We start from the raw sequence: 7,007 nt of genomic DNA, 5'->3' as shown, positions 1-7,007 counted from the left end.
TGATAATTGAGGTTTGTCCCTCTACACTCAATGCCTCATAAATGCAGCTCAGTGAGCTTTACATTTGGTTATCTTTATAAGATGCTCTTATCCAGAGCAAATTACAGTTAGTGCTTAATCTAAATAGCTAGGTGGTCAAACACCATATTCACAGTCAAATAAGTACATTTTTCCTCAATAAAGTTAATATCAAACCTAATAAATAGAATCTATTGAGGGGGGGGCCGCTGTTGTGGGATTATTTAAGATGCTCTTTTAAGAGGTACTCCTAGCTTTTGGAATAGCGCACTGGTTTGCTTTTAGAAAGTGGTTTACTGGAGCATAGCTGCTGGCCACATAGTGCACTGAAGCTCATATAGTTCATTGTCTGAGTTTGCCCGCGTGTGTGTGTGCAGTAAAGCAGAAGATTCTATCTTCTCTTTCTCTCTCTCCAGCAGTTGCACCTCTTCCCCCTCCTCTTCCTTCTGTCTGTGTGTAAAAGAGAATGACTATATATCTTTGTGTTTGTGTGTTTATGCCCTCAGACATTCCTGTGCCATTAGTGACAATTGAGGAGAAAAAACTAAAGGATTGCACAAAAGTTTCTGTTCTCTCCCAACAAACACTGACAGGTCACCTAACCTACACAGTTCAACACAAGGCTTTTCTGCTCAAACTCAGGCTTGAATGTGTGTGTGTTTATTGTGTGATCGATCAGCATGTCTATAAATAAAGATATATAAATATAGCTTTATTATAAACCTAACCCATCTAACCCTAATTGAAGTCAGGATGGACTGATATGTTTAGTGTTTACCTTTTTCACCTTACCTAATCACATAACAACACAGAATATGAACATCAGAGAGAGAGGATATAAGGATGGATGGATGATGGATGGAAGAATGGAGGGATGGAAGGATTCCTGTTGGGCAGAGAGAAGGGGATTATGGGAGCTGAGTGACAGAGATTCAGAAAAGTATGTCACCGAGACACACACACACACACACACACACGTGCTCACCCTGCAGGCTGAAAAGCAGTGGGGATGAGGGATGAGAGGGAGCAGCATGAAAAGGAATCAAGAGGAGAGGTCGTCATAGCAACAATCAGAGAGCATTGCTATTATTTGAGAGAAAACAAGCACTGCTTCCTCTGTTCTCTTGAATTCTTCTCCTGTGTCTTTCCTCTATTCTCCTCTCCTCCATCTTTCCTTTATTCTCTTCTCATTTCCTCTCTCTGTGTGTGTGTGGTCTACTCACACTGAGTCATGATTGTAAATCATATGCTCCATTACGATGACCCTTAGTTAGGGCTGAGGTGAAGCATGTTGCAGTGTCAGATCCAGGGAATGATTCATATATCAGAGTAAAGCACTAAAGCAAACACACACAGACAGACAAACACTTCTGCCTCTCTAGTAATTAATTTCAGTGTAAGCAAACTGTACATCAGCAGCAGCCTCAAGAAAGTGCATCTCATTTGAATGAATATGATACAATACAGTATGATACCATGTGATACTTTTGAATCTTTATGGCTCTTTCTCCCTCTTTACCTCCCTGTTCCTCTCGCTCTCTCTCTGCATTGGAATTCTGTCCACAACAGGTGTGCTGGACTGGGGAAGTCCTCAAGGACTTATGACACACCCTCCACAGCACAGCTAAATGGTGTGGTGTGGTGTGTGTGTTGTAACACTGCAGAGAGAATGAGGGAGAATCTGCTGCCATGGTGACAGGCCAGCAGTATCTAATAGCAACCGGTTGCTAGGGAGCCTGCATTGGGAGAGGAGTTGGATGAAGTGTGTGTGTGTGTGTGTGTGTGTGTGTGTGTGTGTGTGTGTGTGTGTGTGTGTGTGTGTGTGTGTGTGTGTGTGTGTGTGTGTGTGTGTGTGTGTGTGTGTGTGTGTGTGTGTGTGTGTGTGTGGTGTGTGTGTGTGTGTGTGTGTGTGTGTGTGTGTGTGTGTGTGTGAGAGAGAGAGAGAGAGGGTTTTGTAGTGGATGGTTAAGTTCAGAGAAGAAAATGAAATGCAAGTTAGCCATGATTAACAAGGCCAAAGAGAACTCAGTCTGTTTGGTCACATGTTGGGGCTATTTGACACACCACTAAATCCAGTACGGTTTTAAAGAGTGACTGCTCTTAAAATGCTACTTCTCATTTTCAAAATGGCCTATTGATATGAGTCGGAAACATTTATTATAGTGTCAAAATTGACTACAAAGTGTAAATAGGATATTTTTGGTCATAAAGTCACTTCACAATCGAAGAAGGAGGAGTCAGTGTGAAGGATATCTGGCGAGACTACGTCAGAGTGGATAAATTGCCTCTACCCTCCATTCTATTGGCGAATGTGCAATCACTGGAGAAAAAACTGTATGAGTTCCTATCGAGACTATCCGATCAACGTGATATAAAGATCTGTAATATCCTATGTTTCTCCAAGTCATTGCTGAACAAGGACATGGTCAATTTAAATCAAGCTGGTTTTCTATACAATCAGCAGGACAGAACAGCGGAGTCAGGGAGGCTCAACAGCTGGCGTGTGATCTCTAATATTAAGGAAGTCTCAAGGTTCTGCTCACCTGAGTTAGAATACCTCATGATAAGCTGTAGACCACACCATTTACCAAGAGAGTTTTCATCTATATCTTTGGTAGCTGTCTATTTACCACCACAAACCGATGTGGTTGGCACTAAGACCGCACTCAATGAGCTGTCTTCTGCCATAAGCAAACAGGAAAACGCTCATCCAGACGCGGCACTCCTAGTGGCCGGGGACTTTAATGCAGGGAAACTTAGAAATTTTGTKATTTATGTTAAATATGCAACCAGAGAGGAAAAAAACTCTGGACCACCTTTACTCCATACACAAAGATGCGTACAAAGCTCTCCCTGGCCCTCCCTTTTTGCAAATCTGACCATAATTCTATCCTCCTGATTCCTGCTTACAAGCAAATATTAAAGCAGGAAGCACCAGTGACTCGGTCAATAAAAAAGTGGTCAGATGAAGCAGATGCTAAGCTACAGGACTGTTTTGCTAGCACAAACTTGAATATGTTCTGGGATTCTTCCTATGGCATTGAGTACACCACATCAATCATTGGCTTCATCAATAAGTGCATCGATGACGTTGTCCCCATAGTGACCGTACGTACATACCCCAACCAGAAGCCATGGATTACAGGCAACATCTGCACTGAGCTAAAGGCTAGAGCTGCCGCTTTCAAGGAGTGGGACTCTAACCCGGAAACATATAAGAAATCCCGCTATGCCCTCCGACGAACCATAAAACATGCAAAGTGTCAATACAGGACTAAGATCGAATCGTACAACACCGGCGCCGACGCTCGTCGAATGTGGCAGGGCTTGCAAATTATTAGGCTACAAAGGGAAGAACAGCCGAGAGCTGCCCAGTGACACGAGCCTACCAGACGAGCTAACCTACTTCTATGCTCGCTTCGAGGCAAATAACACTGAAACATGCATGAGAGCACCAGCTGTCCCGGACAACTGTGTGATCACGCTCTCTGCAGCCGATGTGAGTAAGACCTTTAAACAGGTCAACATTCACAAGACTGCAGGGTCAGACGGATTACCAGGACGTGTACTGCGAGCATGCGCTGACCAACTGGCAAATGTCTTCACTGACATTTTCAACCTCTCCCTGCCCGAGTCTGTAATACCAACATGTTTTAAGCAGACCACCATAGTGCCAATGTGCCCAAGAATACTAAGGTAACCTGCCTAAATAACTACCGACCCGTTGCACTCACGGCTGCAGCCATGAAGTGCTTTGAAAGGCTGGTCATGGCTCACATCAACACCATTATCCCAGAAACCCTAGACCCACTCCAATTAACATACCGCCCTAACATATCCACAGATGATGCAATCTCTATTGCACTCAACACTACCCTTTCCGACCTGGACAAAAGGAACACCTATGTGAGAATGCTATTCATTGACTACAGCTCAGCGTTCAACACCATAGTGCCCTCAAAGCTCATCAATAAGCTAAGGACCCTGGGACTAAACACCTCCCTCTGCAACTGGATCCTGGACTTCCTAATGGGCTGTCCCCAGGTGATTAGGGTAGGCAACAACACATCCGCCACGCTGACCCTCAACACAGGTCAACTCAGGGGTGCGTGCTTAGTCCCCTCCTGTACTCCCTGTTCACCCACAACTGTGTGGCCACGCTCGACTTCAACATCAGCATTAAGATTGCAAATAACACGGCGGTGTCAGAGACCTGGCAGTGTGGTGCCAGGACAACAACCTCTCCCTCAACGTCAGCAAGACAAAGGAGATGATCGTGGACTACAGGAAACAGAGGGCCGAGCATGCCCCCATCCACACATCACTAAAGAATGATCATGGTCCACACACACCAACCCAGTTGTGTTTATACCACAATGCAGTTGTGAGCATACTAGGCATTCTATATTACAATATCAGTATGAATATGGATGATGTGTTGGCTGAATGTTCCTGGCAGGGACCTGAATGTTCTTCAGCTGGTGAACTTCATCTTGCATTGGAAAATGTCAGCTGGTCTGTCAGAACTTCATGAGCTCCATGACCTTGGACTAATAGACTTTATACTTTGGCTCTTGCCGGCCCTGTGCAGTCTTTTCCTCTTCCGAGTCAGATGATGTTGAGCTTGAGCTTGTTCCTGGCTGAAAGCTTTCATCCAATGGGTCTACAGGGTCTGTACTACTAAAGGTGGGACTAATCATCATCAGCAGCAGAATTAGTCTGTAGGACACACTCTAGTCAGTGATTAGCCAACATATTACTACTTTGTCCCGATCAATACACACTCAAACAAGGTACTATATTCACCCCTCCCCCTTGTGTAAATTGATCATGCATAATAACCTTCATACACACAACACCTACCCCCAACAGACAACAGTCGGTCACCCACACCATCCCCTCCTTACTAACTCTGCTTTTCTCCAATTTAGACTACAAGCCTCCATAATACAAAGAAAACTACAGTAAAAGTTGTAGCCTACTTATAAACACACCAACTATGACATCAAGACACAGACCATGTTTATGCCTAGCTCCAGTATATTTATTTACTTATCATGAAGTCATGGGAAGATTTAGCAAAGGTGACTTACACTAGTTCCTGGTGCTGAGCTTGATGTAGATGCCGCTGCAGATGTTAATAGAATCGGACTCTATCAATAGAAAACTTAGGCCAGTCATGTTAGACTTTACTAGCTAACGGTTAGATACCGTCCTGTAGTATGGGATCAATATCATGCCAAAAGTGTTCACAAATGTAAATCACCAATCCACAAATGTAATCAAATCAAATCAAATCAAGTTTATTTTATATAGCCCTTCGTACATCAGCTAATATCTCGAAGTGCTGTACAGACACCCAGCCTAAAACCKCAAACAGCAAACAATGCAGGTGTAGAAGCACGGTGGCTAGGAAAAACTCCCTAGAAAGGCCAAAACCTAGGAAGAAACCTAGAGAGGAACCAGGCTATGAGGGGTGGCCAGTTCCTCTTCTGGCCTTGCTGTGGGAGATTATACGAGAACCTATTCAGACCCAGCAAGATGCAGGATTGCCCAAAATGATTTTCCAATAAACAGAACGAAAGGAATAGAGATAGATGAACACTATTCATACATAATGGTCGTCAGACCAGATTCTATTGCCAACAAAAGGAGATCGGCGGACGTCACGGCAGCCCACAGCCGAAGGCAGACGCCCAATCAAAAGTACATCTTCGCGACAGAATGAAATTGTTCGAGACGTTCCATTGGGGCACTTTCAGTAGAACGCAGCTCTCTCGCCCGGATCCATCCGAAGACATCTTTTGAAGTTTGACAATACAATTAGCACGGTCTCCGGGCGACACCAAGTATACTTCCTCGTCTTGTGCGAGTTTCCCATTTCAACCGCAGGGCCAACCGAACTCCGACTCCCACGCCATCTGTCCTGGCATCTCTACCACTTTCCCGACCCACTTGTTCGAAACAACTCCGGGTGAGGCCCTCATCACTCAACTATCCGGACTCTTCATTAGTGATTCGAGACAAGCAGAACATTACAGCAACAGCTCAGCGTAGTGAATCCCGGTTATAAGGGGTTTCGTATGACTCGGTGCACGGGTTTGGGTGATCTTCCAAGCGCTCCACTGTCAGTCATCTACTTCTATCACTAACTCCTCTCATCATCTGGACTACTTCGATCCACCACTATAACTAGATATAATACAAAACTTACTCATCAAGCATAAAAAACAACTAACAAACACAAAAAAGCAAGTAAGAACCTCATTATACCTATAAATCGCACAAAAATTTCTAAGTCTTTACCCCCTGCATTAACAAACCCCGCAGCCATAGGGCGCCAGCCGGCGCCTAGCCCGCCCGGTGCCAGCGCCACCCGTCTCGGGCATCTGCAGCGTTCTTCCTGTTTGATTCTCGTTTGCAGCACAAGAGACAGGCTCACTTGAGTCTGCGGCTCCATCCTTCCAGCGCCGCGGTTAGTGCCAACCACTATCGGCTTGATCGGTGTAAAGAGTTAGCGACATGCTACCAAAAGATATAGATGAAAAACTCCCTCTAACTTGGGCTGCGAAAGTCCTCCCATGGCCTCGAAGACGAGAGAAAGAGAAGCAGAGAAGAGAATGAGAAATTAATGAGAGCCCAACGATTTTCAAGACTGTATGTTGTTGCGTCTACATAAAGATGACAAGCGCGCCTCGTATCATAGAGGCTATCCGTCTCAATAAATCTCACAAGTCTGAGGAGCAGAAGTACCTATTGAAGTAGTGATGCTCTCCAAGGAGCCGGCCTTGTGCCGTAATTTCATCTATGCCATAAGACACTACTCGGGCTCACAGCAGTACAGCTTCAATCATCACACCGCCAGCTGTTTTGAGCCCTCCCGACTCCGCTTGTTCTGTCCTGCTGATTGTAAGGGAAAACCCGTTGATTTAAAATTGCACCATTCCTGTTTTCAGCAATGACTTGTGGAGAAACATTAGAAGAAAGAA

The sequence above is a fragment of the Salvelinus sp. IW2-2015 genome, linkage group LG26 (assembly GCF_002910315.2).
Source record: "Salvelinus sp. IW2-2015 linkage group LG26, ASM291031v2, whole genome shotgun sequence".
In the NCBI taxonomy this organism is placed as follows: Eukaryota; Metazoa; Chordata; class Actinopteri; order Salmoniformes; family Salmonidae; genus Salvelinus; species Salvelinus sp. IW2-2015.
This window is presented reverse-complemented; position numbering follows the sequence as displayed.